This window comes from Lynx canadensis, chromosome C2 (assembly GCF_007474595.2).
Source record: "Lynx canadensis isolate LIC74 chromosome C2, mLynCan4.pri.v2, whole genome shotgun sequence".
In the NCBI taxonomy this organism is placed as follows: Eukaryota; Metazoa; Chordata; class Mammalia; order Carnivora; family Felidae; genus Lynx; species Lynx canadensis.
Window position 1 is genome coordinate 69,915,083 of NC_044311.2, and position 14,583 is coordinate 69,929,665.

Below are 14,583 nucleotides of genomic sequence, written 5' to 3' on the forward strand. Positions count from 1 at the left end.
GTTCAGTTATTGATGATTAATATTAATAATCTTATGAACAAAACAGTTTAGAACCTTCAAATAAGTGGGGCTGTATAGATTGACAGTTAATTTTAATAGATAATGGATTAGCTACATAGCTTTAAGGGTAAAGATTCTATCCTTTTTGAACCAGCAAGCATTTATGGATCAATAATATAAAAAACCCATAACAGTACAGATTGCATTGTATCATAATTACCAGCTGTATAGAATTGTTTGCATTGGAAAAATGAAAATATAACTTAAAGAATGGTATTTGATTTTTAGTTATTTAATTTCATTTAAATTTGTATTTTTAAAACATGTCCCATTTAGGAAATTCTTCACAGAGATAATTTTCCTGCCAAACTTTAAAAATCTGACTAGTAGCATTTTTAAAGTTAGGCTTATTAAGGGATGATTATATACAGTGAAAGTTACCCTTTGTAGGTATACAATTCTATGAGTTTCAACAAATATAATCATGTAATCACCATCCAAATAAAAAGATCAGACATATCCCTATTCATTTTCTAGGGCTACCTTTACAAAATACTAGGTGACTTAAACAACAGGAATTTTCTCCTGGCTCTAGAGCTGGAAGTCCAAGATCCAGGTGTTGGCAACTTGGATTTCTTCGGAGTCCTCTTGAAGATGGTGCTTTCTCACTGTGTCCTCACATGATCTATCCTCTGGGTGGGTGTCCTGTGGTGTCTCAGATGTCCAAATTTCTGCTGCTTAAGAGGACACCAGTCATATTGGATTGACACCCACCCTATTGGTCTCATTTTAATATAATCACACTTTTAAAGACTCTATCTTCAAATTACAGTCCTATTCTGAAGTATGGGGGGGTGATGGCTTTAACGTATTTGCAGGAACAGTCCAATCCATAACCATTTCCATCACCCCCAAAAGTCCCCTCCTCTCCTTTGTGGTCAGTCCTCTTCTCTGACCCTAGTTCATGGCAATACTAAGATTTTCCATCCATATCACGTTTTTTCCCAGAATGTCCTGTAAATGAAATTTACAGAGCTGTCCTGAGAGATACCTGCTTGGAAGGGGTATGGTCATCCTGTTGCAGGGACCTCCCAGGGGCAAGATCACTCACATTGTTCAAGTCCTTGGAGTCAGTTGGATCACTGAGCTGGACTTTGTCGCCCTGCCCCTCTGTCACCAGGCATAGCTGTGTTAGCCATGGGCAGGCCCCCTGGGTTCCCGCTACAAATTATTCCTCCCAGCGACAAGGCATCAGGATAGGATAAGGGGCAATGACAGTAAGGTTTCTGGGTGAGGTGGATTAGCTGATACTAATCCAGGCCAGGAAGGCCTAATGGCTAATCCTTTTTACAAGGGTGCCCATTTCCAATGCTCCGAGGTCAGGACAAACCTCCTTGCCTGCCCTTTTCCTAGAGGCCGGGGTGTTTTCCTAGAGATCAGGATCTTCCTTCAGATAGTTTATAAGGCAACTAACAAGCTTATAACTTTGATAATATCAATGGCCACAGCCATTTGCAAACCACTTGTAATGTGACAGGCATCAGGTTAAATGTTTTAAGTAAGTTATAGTGAATCCCCACTACAGCATAATTAATTCCCCTCCTCATTCATTTAGACTTTATTAGAAAGGAGGTATATGTGTTTCTCCAATATTTGAGATGCATACATGGAAGTTTAAAGTGCTTCAGGTATTTGTCAAGTTCTCACATCCTTTTTACATTCAAACTTATTTTCTGATTCCAACAACTTAACGTGATGACTTCCCAATTTTTTCATTGTTGATTTCTTGGGGCAACAGGAAAATCATTTTTTTTTCAGTGATGCTTTTTTTTTAAATATATGAAATTTATTGTCAAATTGGTTTCCATACAACACCCAGTGAGGAAAATCATCTTTATGAGCTTCTCCCCGTCCTTGCCCCCAACAGAGGTCATGCTGCCCTAGCTCTAAGATGAAGAAGAGGATGGAGTATGATATGATAATGATAAATAATAAATCGTTTCCCTTCTGTTTTCGAAAATATATTACAACAAACAAAATATTTTAAAAGCCATGGTCTCACTGGATCCTGTCAGCACAGCTATTTTTGATCTCTCGTTTCTAAAGGAAACCCTCTGTTATGGGTTCATAGAACCACAATCCTGAAGAACTGGAAGATGCCAGAGAAATTCTTTAAAGTCATAATATTTCAGAGAGAAACATCTTAGCCTAAAGGCCATGAAATTAATGAAATTCCCGTGCCCTCTTTTGAAACAAATGAAGAAGCCGAGGCCGGGGAAATTGCAGTAACTTGATCAGCGTCACAAAATGGATTCCTGGCCACTCGATTCTCTGTTTACTGTTTGCACTCTGCCTGCCCCTCACCTCACAAGTAGTGTCAGGTGAAATTCTCACCACTAGAGTTACATTTTTTTTCTGGCCTAAGGCAGGGTTGACATACGGGGTTCATTTTCTATTCCAACTCTAATATATTTGAAGTGGTTACTGAAAGCACAGTGTTGGGCAGTGTTTTGAATGTGCACCTGGGCTTAATGGGAAAGAGGATCATAACTGATTACTGATGTCTGCCATGGATACAGGATGAGGAGAGGAGTAGCACCCGTATGTGCCAACCCTGGGTTAAGGTGTTGCCACTCCATGAGTCTTTAAAAAAGGAACATCTTTTGGAATAACACCTCACTATTAACTTGTAATAAATAAATCTTATCAGCAATTAGCAGCTATTGGAGCTAGGTGAGATTTGCAGAGAAACAGAAGAGACATGGGTCTAGCATTTGGGAAATTGTTAGGAGAAGGCAGACTCAGGGGGATGCTGCAGAAGTGGTGGGTCTGGGTCTGGGCCAGCAAGAAAAGTCAGTGGCAGAATGAGGACCTTGGATGTTGAAGTGATTCAGAAATCGGAGGTGGGAGACACTAGGATGACCAGCTGTCCCAGTTTGTCTGGGATGCAGGATTTTCCAGTTTTAAGACAGAGATAGTCCTAGGAAAACCAGGAGGATTGGTCACCCTAGATGCATGCATCATAGTTGAGGGTGAGTCACCATCATACTATTGGTTGGGGTATGAATATGTTATTGCTGCATTGGCACCTGAGTGGCTCCATCCATGAAGTGCCCAACTCTTGATCTTAGCTCAGGTCTTGATCTCAGGGTTGTGAGTTTAGGCCCCACATTGGGCTCTGCATGGGGTGTGAAGCCTACTTAAAATAAGTTAAAAATAAGTTATTGCTGCCATAATGCTATAAAACAAACAGCCCCCAAAATTTAATGGCTTACAGCCACAGACACTTATCTTTTTTGGTTCTGCAGGTTTGCTATGATTTGATTGATAAGGGCTGGCCTCAGGAGGACTCTAGTTTGAGAACTGAATACAAATCTCTTCCATATGCCTTGTCATTATCCTTGAAACAATGGTTTGTAGAGCAATTTTTTCTTACAGAAGTGGGAAACACAAGAGGCCAAGGCAAATTGTGCAAATACACTTAAAGCCTTGGCTCACATCAATTGCACTAACATTCTATTGGCTTAAGTCATGTGGCCAAATCCAACATCACTGGAGTTGATAAATACACTCCACTTTCTCTGATGCCATATTCCTGTTAGGTCATGTGGCAAAGTACACAGAAGGTTATTCCTTCTGTAAGGTGGGAATGAGGAATAGGAACAATATTCCATTTATAAAGTCAACAAGTAACCTGAGTGCATGGTCCCAACCAAATATATCTGTATTTCTCCACTGGCTAGCATGATAGGAGCCCTGAAACTGCTGACAAATTAATGAATACTTCTAAAAGAGGATGTTCTCTAATAAAGTGTTACACGTTCACACTAAAAAAGTCATTTGGCTCCTTTGGCATTAGATAGTAGGAGGTGCTGAGGGCTGCTGAAGATCGGATGCCCTAAACAACTATTGAGGAATCTCTCCTTCCTCTGACCTACTGTTAATTCTTGCTGTCTGTGAGGTGTTTCCCCTCCTACTTCCTTGTGTCTTATCCTCCAGCCAGACAGCAGGCTCCTGGAGACCTGGAGAAGTGTGAGAACTGTCCGTGGCCCTTTCCACACTAGGAAAACAGGTGCCTTACACAGTCCAAGGACTGGTGTTGGTTGCCTCTGATCTTCCCTGTCCTCTCCAACTCTTCCTTCACAACTCACCCAGTGGTTGGCACATGGCTAGCTGGTGTTCCAGAAATGTTTGACTTGAAAACCAGGCATGTGACTTTGACACTTTTTTTGTGTTTCAGAATTAAATGCAAACCTTACCACCACCTGCCCTTCCCCTACCTCTCTGTCTCCATTGTCACTGTGTGTGTGTGTGTGTGTGTGTGTGTGTTAGATTTGCTGAAATCATCCTGAATGTTTTCTGTGATCCTAGCTTTACATTTCCAAATTCGGATACTTCTATTTTTTTTTTTTTTTTTTTTACCAAGCAATGAAAATAACAGCTAGATGGGACAAATGGGAGGAAAAGTCAGCCAAATAATAGATGAGCTTGCATGGAAGTTGAACCTTCTCTGGCACATGAAGGAATTCAGAAGCCTCTATTTCTCTTAGCAAGAACTCAGGTGTTCCTTAATACTTAGAGTCCCAGGCATGCAGGAAGGAATCAAGGCTCAGAGCCCTTCAGGTCAAACTTGGCTTTCAGCTCTGAAGACTTCCAAAAAACAAAGTCTGAGCTCGTTGCACAGCAGAAGCCACAGTTTCCTTTCAAGCGAGAAAATGTATTCGGAGATTCAAAATAAAGCCACTGGACCAAACCAGCTGTGCTCTCTGTACAGGCACAGTGTACCACCACCATTTACTCTGTTTTACACAAAATTGAAGGAACACAACCGAACACAGGTGTCTCTCCCTATTTAAAATAAACCTGTTCCTGAAGAGTTGGCTGCATAATAAATTTCATTATATAGAGTTGTACTCTCACTGACTTCAATAAAACAGTGGAAAATACTTCCCAATAAAAAAAAAGGCCTCTAAATGCCATAATACCACGTGACAGAATGAGAGGCTGAAAGGAAATAGGATGTTTATATCACTTAAAGAGAATTACAAGTTACAAATGCTATAACTGGATGCTGGTCGGTAGATGTCCTTTTGTGACCTATTGCTAACAGATGAATGGGCAAAGTATTCAAACCCTGAGGAGCAAATGGGTGTAGGGTCACTTCAGGGATTTGCTTTCTTGTATGTAGGCTTTCAAGTTGTGATTTCTCCTTCCCTATGCTGTCCTCCCCTGTAGCCCCCCCATACCTCCCATTGTTATAGCCAGATACTCCAAAAGAAAATCTAAGTGCTTTTCAGTACTTTTGACCTTTTTCTGTCTTCAACCCTGAGGAATATAATACAGTCCTATTATCAGTAACTCACTAGGACTGATTTTCACTGGGTGAATGTCTACAGGGGGTGGGGGAGAGGTTGTACATAGTTAACTTCCCCTGTCCCACCTGATCAGCGTTTGTGACATGCATTATGTCATTTCCTATGTTTCTACTGTCTGTGTTCTGATTAACGTGGTCAATCACTTTCTATGCCTCAGTTTCCCCCAGTGTAAACTGGACATAATGAAATTTGTTCTACCGAGCAAAGACCGAGAAGTCTCAAGCAGGGCAGTTCTGTCTTCGGTGCAGCAACTGGCAACGTGGGGAGTGTTATTTAGGTTGTTACAGCAACCCTGTGGTGTTACTGGTATTAGTGGGAGGGGGAGTCAGGGGATGCTCAATGTCCTGCAATGCACAGGACAGCCCCACACAATAATTCGTCTGACCCCAAATGAGAAACATTGCAAACAGATCTGAGTGTTCTGGGAAGAGTCTACAATGGCAAACAAATGGAAAGGAATCTATGGGTAATGTCACTGCCATTCTTCTGGAGTGCTGTGCTGAGTCTTTGAAGGGCTGCTGCCTCGTGATACGACTTGCTTTGGCTCTGCTCTTACCCAGTCATAAGACTTTTACTTGCTCCTTGGTGTGAGGCTGCTGGGTTCATCTTCTATTTGTCTAAACCCATTTGAGAATAGAACACTACTAATCACCATGGTAATACCTACTCTTAAATGAGCACTTACTGTTCTATGTGTACAAAACCATGAAACTTTCACGCTTTATCTTATTTATTCTTCACGACAACCCTTGCTGCAGATCATGGGGGTATCCAGCACAGAGATGGGGAAACTGGTTACCAAACCCTGCACCCTTCATTTTGAATTAAGAACCAGAGCTTGCAAGTGGTGGTGAGGGTGGCGCATTGCTTGGGTAACTAAGTGTGCTTCCTCTCTCCTCTCTTTGCTTCCTCTACTCAGACAGCCTTAATCAAAGAAACAAGACAACGGAAGTGTGAACTCTTTAACAAAGGCATTTTGGGCCACCGGTTTAGTATGTATTCACACGATGTACTTCCCATCTCCAGAGATGGTCAAACAGGCGAGGCCTGCAATGTGATAGATGCTCACTGGAGTGGTGCAGGGGGGCAGTTTTGGGGGTCCTCTGTGCTATTGCTTGTCTGAAACTTACAGGGTGTTCAAATCCTTCAACCCCCATGATGTGCCATGATGATGCTTTGGGACGCTCAGAGCCTGGCCCTCCAACACTGCTTTTAGCTTGGACCTGGTCCGGCACAGAGGGTCAAAATGATCCCTAGAATCTTCTTTTGTTGTGGATAACGTGCATCTGTATACTTTCTCCTTCTAAGGGTATTTGCTCCACAAATTTGTGAACTGAGAGATGTCTATAAGATGAGAGTTATTTAACATTATAAACATCTCTCTCTCTCTAAAAAGGGGAATAGCTTTTATGAAGATCAACTTTAATTATAAGAATATATGATGCCATTATAGTATGGGTTTGGTGAAAGCCTAATAATTGGATTATCATCGTGGGCTGTCATTAAGTAGAACATCACTCTAGATTACAGGAGCAGCTTGAATCACAGAGCATTTTCTGGGTTTGGTTCCACAGAGAGAGGCAGGCCACCCTCTTGTCTGAAGTAATTTTTTTTTCATGGAGCTACATACAAGGATGTGCCCTGTCTGCATTTGCCATTTTTATTCCGATGAATAAGAAAAGCTGCTTTTTAATCTGTTTAATTCATTTTCACAGATCAGTGCATTTACAAAAGTAGAGAGCAGAGACATGAGGTGAAATGGGGAGTCCTGACAAAAGCAATTGGCAAAGGCACAATTTACAAGAAATGAGAATCTTGGAATTCTATTGCCAAATTATGCAAACCTTTCCAGAAAGAGCAAGGCACAGCAGATCAGATAACTGGCTCACAATTAACACTGGCAAAGAACAGCATCGCTCTCTGTCTTGCCCCTTCTATTTGATTCCCCCCTGGGTGTCCGCGGTGGAGAAGCCTCTGGGACCCCTTCAGGGGATGAGTGCATCCGGGAAGAGGGGAGGGCAGGGCCTGGGCGTAAGGGAAGGAGGGCCCTGCTTGTTCAGGCCCCTTGAGGAATTCATTCCTGTTGCCTGGCTGCCTAAGCTCTGTTGGATGTGTCAAAACCACGAAGGGCTGCAAAAATACCTTAGCTGGACCCAAGTGAGGTAAAGTGATTAGTTCCTTCACTACCAGGACTTTGGATGACGAAAGAGGGCCTCAAGGGCTAGCAAAGACTGCTTCTTGGTAAAAGGAAGAAAATCTCAGAGGTAAATCTCTGTAATTTTGCACCTGAGAGTTCAACCAGTGATGACACAGCTAAGTCTGGAGGGACTCGGAGAGGGTCACATGAGCACATAAGTGTGTATTTTGGGGGGTGGGATATAACCTTGATGTCTGAGTTTGTGACCAGTTGAGTGTTACAGTTCTGGCTGGATCCTCAGTGTCCTATAGGGCTTCTACTGGGCTCCATTCTGGCTCCTTCCATTTCTGGCACAACCCTATTGTTTGCTAGTGCAGAATTTGGTGTGGTCCTTGCACAGAGTGCCAGAAAAATAGGGAAGGAGGTAACATGGAGCCATTTCGTTTGTCCTCACGACATCCTTCTGAGGCAGAGGAGGACAGGAATTTAATATGACGGCATAGAAACACACAGTGAAGGGCTGAAAAATCATGTGTCAGGATCAGGAGATGATGGTCACTGGGGACAAAAACCCAAGGCTTCTAACAGCCAGTCTTAGACTCTTGACTAGATGAAGCTGCTAGCCTACAACAAAGAAGCAGAAAAGCTATGTTAATAGTGTTTTTTTTCTTCCTTTTTTTTTTCTTTTAAATAACCAGTATACCACATCCCAGCTAAAATTAAAAGGCAAATAGAACCTATTTCTCTCTTTGTTGCATTTGTCAAGCCAGATTTTTTTTTTTTTTTAATGTATCCTGCTTGGTCAAAAGCATCTGGAAAAGCAGCCAAGCCAGTTCCCACTGTTCCCCTTTGGTTCTGGCAAAACAGAATTGCGGACTCAGACTGTGCCTGTGGCCTCCCTAGAGTGCTACGGCTCTGGGCCCAGAACTGCCTTACAACGATGAGCCAGCCTGTTTCCTCAAGACCAGTGCTCATCTGGCACCAGGCTTCGCCGGGGAAGGGTCTCCGTGCAAAGATCAGGCAAGGTGGCTCAGCAACCCCCAGCTCGATCCTCGGGTGCTCAACCCACGTGTTCTATAAAGACTACCAGGGAGGGAGCGTTTTCTTGTGGAAATATTGCTGGCAAAAAAGGGCCAGTGCCAAGGTTTTAGGATCCTTATACAGTTGTCTATTAAAATGCTCTTGGACCTTTTCCTGCCGATTGTTATTCGTTGTCTGTCCCTGGAAGCCTCTTCCATTGAACCTGTGGATGGCAGAAATTGCAATGAAAAGCGGTCCATGGGCTGGGAGCTCTTTTTAATGGATATAATAACTTCTTTCGTAGATAGGTCATTTGTCCAGCAGTATGAGAGATGCCTCCTGATTTTGTTCTGGGAAATATCAATCTTTTTTTTTTTTTTTTAAAGTTTATTCATTTATTTTGAGAGAGAGAGGTAGAGAGAAAATCCCAAGCACTGACAGTGCAGAGCCTGATGTAGGGCTCGAACTCAGGAACCGCGAGATCATGACCTGAGCCAAAATCAAGAGTCTGTCCTCAACCAGCTGAGACACCCAGGTGCCCCTGGGAAATATCAATCTTGGTTAAAGACATTGGTTCTAGCTTCGAGGAACTTCCAATCTAATTTAAGGAGAAAAGATCTGCATCACTGTTCTTTAGTCACTTAAATGAGTATTTGCAAAATGATCCTTTTGGGTGGTCAGTGGAAGGCTTGCCTTTGCCTGCCAAAATAATCCAATTTCAGTGATTTTTTTTTTTAAACCCTACTGAATCACCTTGTTTTTGTGGCGCAGCCATTGCTAATTGTAGGCTTTCAGAACTAAAGGTACTGGGAGTTCAGTTCTCTCTTTCTATAGATAAGGACATTTGGATCCAGACATATCACTGCATTTGCAGGCATCCAAGGCACATCCTCCCCCAAATTTATCAAACTCACCTGAATCTAATGAGTCATGGTAACTGCAGGGAAAGGGAAATACGGAATTAGCTTTATAGCAGTTGTGTCATCAAAAAAGCGAACACGTTATCTTGTTCTTATGTATATAGTATAATGTATTTCCAGTAGAAATTTAGACATTGTCGATAGCTGGTAATAATCTCAAAAAGATAATTTTTGAAGAAATACCACTGTCGTGTTCATGCATGCCGTGTAACTTCTCTCTTTCAATAAATATGGGATGACAGTACCTAAAACAGGCCCTTCCCAAAATTCTTCAGTGAAATCACTCCTCGAACACAGGTATTGGGTGGGTACGCCAGCAAATGTGTTTAATAGCCTTTTAAAATCTCACATGACCAAACTGACCTTTGCAAACACTCCTAGCCCCTTCAGAAAGAATCGTTTGTAAACCATTTCCAAGACCGATAAAGGAATTTCAAAGTGTTTTTCCTCCATTACCAAAGAAAGTCAGGATTGAGGAGGAGGAGCGGGAGGAGGAAGGAGTGTCAGAGATAAGAGCTACCGCTGCCAGAATCTCACACCCAGTGGCTGCCTGGTGACTCATGTGGAGGGCAATTGAGAGAGAGGCTCAGCTGGTGCTTAAAAAAAAAAAGTGCGAATCTGCTCTCAGCGGTAACAGCCTCCATTTTAACTTGGGCCAAGTGGGTGGAACTGCCCCTCCTCCCTAGCCCCCACAGTCCTCCGGCTGCCCTTGACTTTCATTTTATTCTGATTTTATCAGCACAAAACGAAGATAGGGGGCTGGGAGGCACAGTGGGGACCGCCCCAGGCCGCACTCCGGGCTGGATCTGAATGGGAAGTATGTTATTAGTCCCTAAAATTGCTCTCTGGGTTTTTCCTTATGTAAAGTGTTTTTTTTTTCTTTGTGCTTATATACTTTTTAAAAAAATAACTTGGTTTTGAATTGGCCAGCAGACCTGTCTGTTTGCTCAGCTTGATCTAAATTGGTTTGTGGTTCAAACTTCAGGTGGTTTTTCAGTTTGACTGTGCTCCTCACTCTCCAGGAAGACAAGTTAGCCCCTATTTAGCATTTTTTGCTGACAGTGAACCAGCAGGCTTGCAGTTTGAATCTACATCTGAATATACTATTTGACCAAAAAAAAAAAAAAAAAAAAAAAAAGTCTTTTTTAGAACTGTTGAATTTGCTTGCTTTATTTTGGCCCAAATGCTCCTCTGTCATATTGTCTTACATTTGTCTGGAATTTACTCTTCTGTGGCTCTTTCAGCAAATTCTCTCTGCATTTCCAGCTTTTATGAACAAATGGAAGACAGTTTGAGTTCTGAATAGAGTGTTCATCCATCAAAATACAGTGACAGGAAGCACCTATAGAGTGTCCAAAGACGCAGATACTGCCTCCATGGAAGATTGAGGTTTGGAAACAAAATTATCCCTTAATCTCTTAAATCAATCAAACCTCCACACTTAGTAGTAAGTGTGTCAATGATGAACATATGTATGCTCCTAATAAAGTAATAATTAATCATTAATGTGCAGGTGTAGTGTTACACAGTAAGATTGGCAGTTTAGAACGATCCATAGAATATTAAGGATAAAAACTAGTAGACTTTTTCCCCAGAAATCAATTTCAAGCAACATTTTTCTTCAATCTTTTCTTAATCTTGGGATTCTATATTTGATTTAGTGTTGATAAACAAATTTGGGAGAACAGAGTTTCATAAAAACTCTCCTTTACAGAATTCCCAGGGTGTTGTGCTTATGTATTGATCTAGAAGTTGTGAGTGAAACCAGGTGGCATGAATGGGTGGACAAAGACAGTATAAGGAGTCAGTACTGTTAAAGAAAAACCAGAGGTTGACAGTAAAATGGTCAAAACAAATTTTATTCAGAAACTGAAAAGAGACCTCGCTCTAGAACTGGGCTCAATTCCAGACACAGTGTGGACGAGTGGGGATTTATAGCCATGGAGCAGGGTGGTGTCGCTGGATGGAAAATTACTAAGAGAAGCATAGGGAGGGGAGGCTGGGGGTTATTGGTTAAACAGATCTAACAGGATTCTTGAGAAGGCAGGCCAGGGTGACCAGAGAGCACTTGGCGAAGAGTGGGGGATGAAGAATGTGATCAGGTATGGAGGGTGTTCAGATATTGAGGGTGGGGCATTCTCTCTAAACTGACTTAGGAGAATTCTTACTAAAACTGGGTGATACAGGCCCCATGAGGATGGACACCAAGGTTGAGTACTTAGGGGAGCTGGTTAAAGTCTAGTCAAGGTGGGGCGCCTGGGTGGCGCAGTCGGTTAAGCGTCCGACTTCAGCCAGGTCACGATCTCGCAGTCTGTGAGTTTGAGCCCCGCGTCGGGCTCTGGGCTGATGGCTCAGAGCCTGGAGCCTGTTTCCGATTCTGTGTCTCCCTCTCTCTCTGCCCCTCCCCCGTTCATGCTCTGTCTCTCTCTGTCCCAAAAATAAATAAACGTTGAAAAAAAAAAATTTTTAAAGTCTAGTCAAGGACAGCGTCTTTGTCCCTGCAAAGCTGTAGGATTATTGCTTTAACTGGGCTAGGCTAAGTATATTTTGGTTAAAAAAAAATTGGTTGTCTGGGGCCCTGGGTGGCTCAGTCAGTTAAGTGTCCGCCTTACTAGTCGGGAGTGAGTCGAACCCCACGTTGGGCTCTGTGCTGACAGCTCAGAGCCTGGAGCCTGCTTTGGTTTCTGTGTCTTCCTCTCTCTCAGCCCCTCCCCCACTCATGCTCTGTAAATGTCTCTCTCTCTCAAAATTAAATAAACATGAAAAACATGTAAAAGAAATTCTCTTTCTTCCTGACCTTTGTAGGTGGTGGGTGAGGAGAGTTTGTTAGTCACTCATAAAACCTAGCTACCATGGGCTTCAGCATCTACAACTACACTTTCTGGAACAATCCGTCCCCTTTGGTTACCCTGGCAGGGAGGAGACCAGTGAGCTGTACAAAGGCTTTTCATTGCCTCAGCCCATAAGGGCACATGCCACTTCCTCTTGCAACCCATTGGCCAGAACCAGTTATATCCCACCTAATTTTAGACGGGGCTTCAAAGAGTGTGTGCATAGGGGGTGCTTGGTGAGAATCGCTGTGTTCCACACTTATATTGTTTACAATAAATGCCTTCCATTTCTTTTAGGAGCAAGGGCAAGAGAAATGCTGCAAACATAGAATACCAATACAGGGAAATTCTTAAACTGTCTAGGATGTTTCTTATTGCTTCGAGTCAGCGCAATTAATAAAACATTTATGTTTATGTGTATGTTTATAATTTAAAACATCTTTGGGGCACCTGGGTGGCTCAGTCGGTTAAGTGGCCGACTTCAGCTCGGGTCACAATCTCGCGGTCCGTGAGTTCGAGCCCCGCGTCGGGCTCTGGGCTGATGGCTCAGAGCCTGGAGCCTGCTTCCGATTCTGTGTCTCCCTCTCTCTCTGCCCCTCCCCCGTTCATGCTCTGTCTCTCTCTGTCTCAAAAATAAATAAAACGTTAAAAAAATTTTTTTGAAAAACATCTTTAAAGCATCCAACAAAAATAATTACATGGAATTTTCAGGGGCAAAAATTCTCAAATAATGGATATTGAAATATATTTCCGGGAGTTTAGTGTCCTTTGGACTTTAGAAAACATTTTGGAAGCTGGTGACCTAGGAGTCTTTCTTTCTTTCTTTCTTTCTTTCTTTCTTTCTTTCTTTCTTTCTTTCTTAGTATCCCTTTTTTAGAGAAGTGCCATCAGGGGCATTGTGAATTGTGCCTTCAGGCTGGAGGCATGGCATGAGCCCAGCAGCTATGTTTCTTTTCAGCCAGATCAATACGTGTTTTTAAAAAAATTGAATGCATATAGTGGGTTGTTTTCTGCAGTATGGCCCAAGCCCTGTGATGTCCTATTGTTTCCCTCAGTTCATGTCCTAATTTTAAGTTACCTAATGAGACTTCTAAAGTTGTTACCGTTATGGAAAACGAGTGAAGAAAGGCCATCGTGGGACTCTTTTCTAGCATCATTGGACGTATGTAAAAGAAACTGGTTGCCCTTTAGTTGTTTCTTAGCAAACAATAGGAACATTTACTAGTTATTTCAGAGAAATTAGTGAATAAAGTGGCATGCAGCGTGAACTATGCTAACTCTGGCAATATTGGACTTTTAAAAGGTCAAAAAAGCCTTTATTATGGCAAAAGGAAAATTGCAATTATGTAAATAAGGGGTTTCACTATATTACTTGTGTTAATCTCTTATCCCCAAAGGAGTAAACGCTTTTAGTGTATGGTGTACAACACAGAGCCATTAAGTCCATAAAAGCAGTATTTAGTGGAAGAAATAGAAAAGTCTAATTTAATTTAAAACTGATGCATCATGGGGAGCGTCTGGCTTCTTAATATCAGTGCTTCAGAGCCATGACTGTGGAGCAGATAAGGTCCCCCCGCTGCATATGAAGCAATGAGATGGACTCATGGTGAGCCCTGACGCCCTACAGGGCAGGTGTCCATATTATGGTGTGAGTGAAGCCAGACCGTTTTCTTTTTAACCAAAACACACAATGATGAACAGAAAATTTTGATATCTAAATGTCAAGTCGGTTAGAATTAACTAGTTTGTTGAACAGCTGAATCAAATTTTACAAACTTGGGCTCATTTGGGGTCCTAGATTCCTTCTCTGCATGCTGATTTTCAAGCTGGTGCCCATTATGCTGCTCATATTAAAATGCTATGAAAGCAAAGCATTTTGTGTTGAGTAGTTGAGCAAACTCTATTATACAGTAATTATACTATCAGTATAGAATCTAATTTTATATGGAGGAGGGGGTTTTAACCAAATGAAAGAGGAAAACTCACGAACAGTATTTTTTTCATGATCACTGTGGGGTGGTAAAATTGCAGAACTATTCTAACTTGGGACGCTAGTTTTAGCCTATTTCTACTAAATAAAATTAACTCCAATTTTGCTGGATGTGAACACAATTTAGCCACCATAGCAATGGATGTAGATTCCAAGGGGTTGCCTCTGTTTGCTTATTGAGCATGCAAAAATGCCTCTGTCAGTGACCAATCACAGGCACACTTGTTCCGTTATCCATGCTATTTTAAGCATCATTGAGACACAAGGCCTCAGGGTTACAAATGAGTAGGACCATCTTAGATCTAATTCT

At 42.1% G+C, this 14,583-nt stretch overlaps 1 long non-coding RNA gene across 1 annotated transcript in view; it reads left to right on the forward strand.

Moving 5' to 3' along the window:
* The first annotated feature begins 11,504 nt into the window (after positions 1–11,504).
* The window catches only part of LOC115523912, a 281,260-nt gene continuing 278,181 nt past the window's right edge, over positions 11,505–14,583 (forward strand). Inside the window, exon 1 of the long non-coding RNA XR_003971883.1 lies at positions 11,505–11,554. This is a non-coding gene — a long non-coding RNA (uncharacterized LOC115523912). The remainder of the gene's footprint in view (positions 11,555–14,583) is intronic.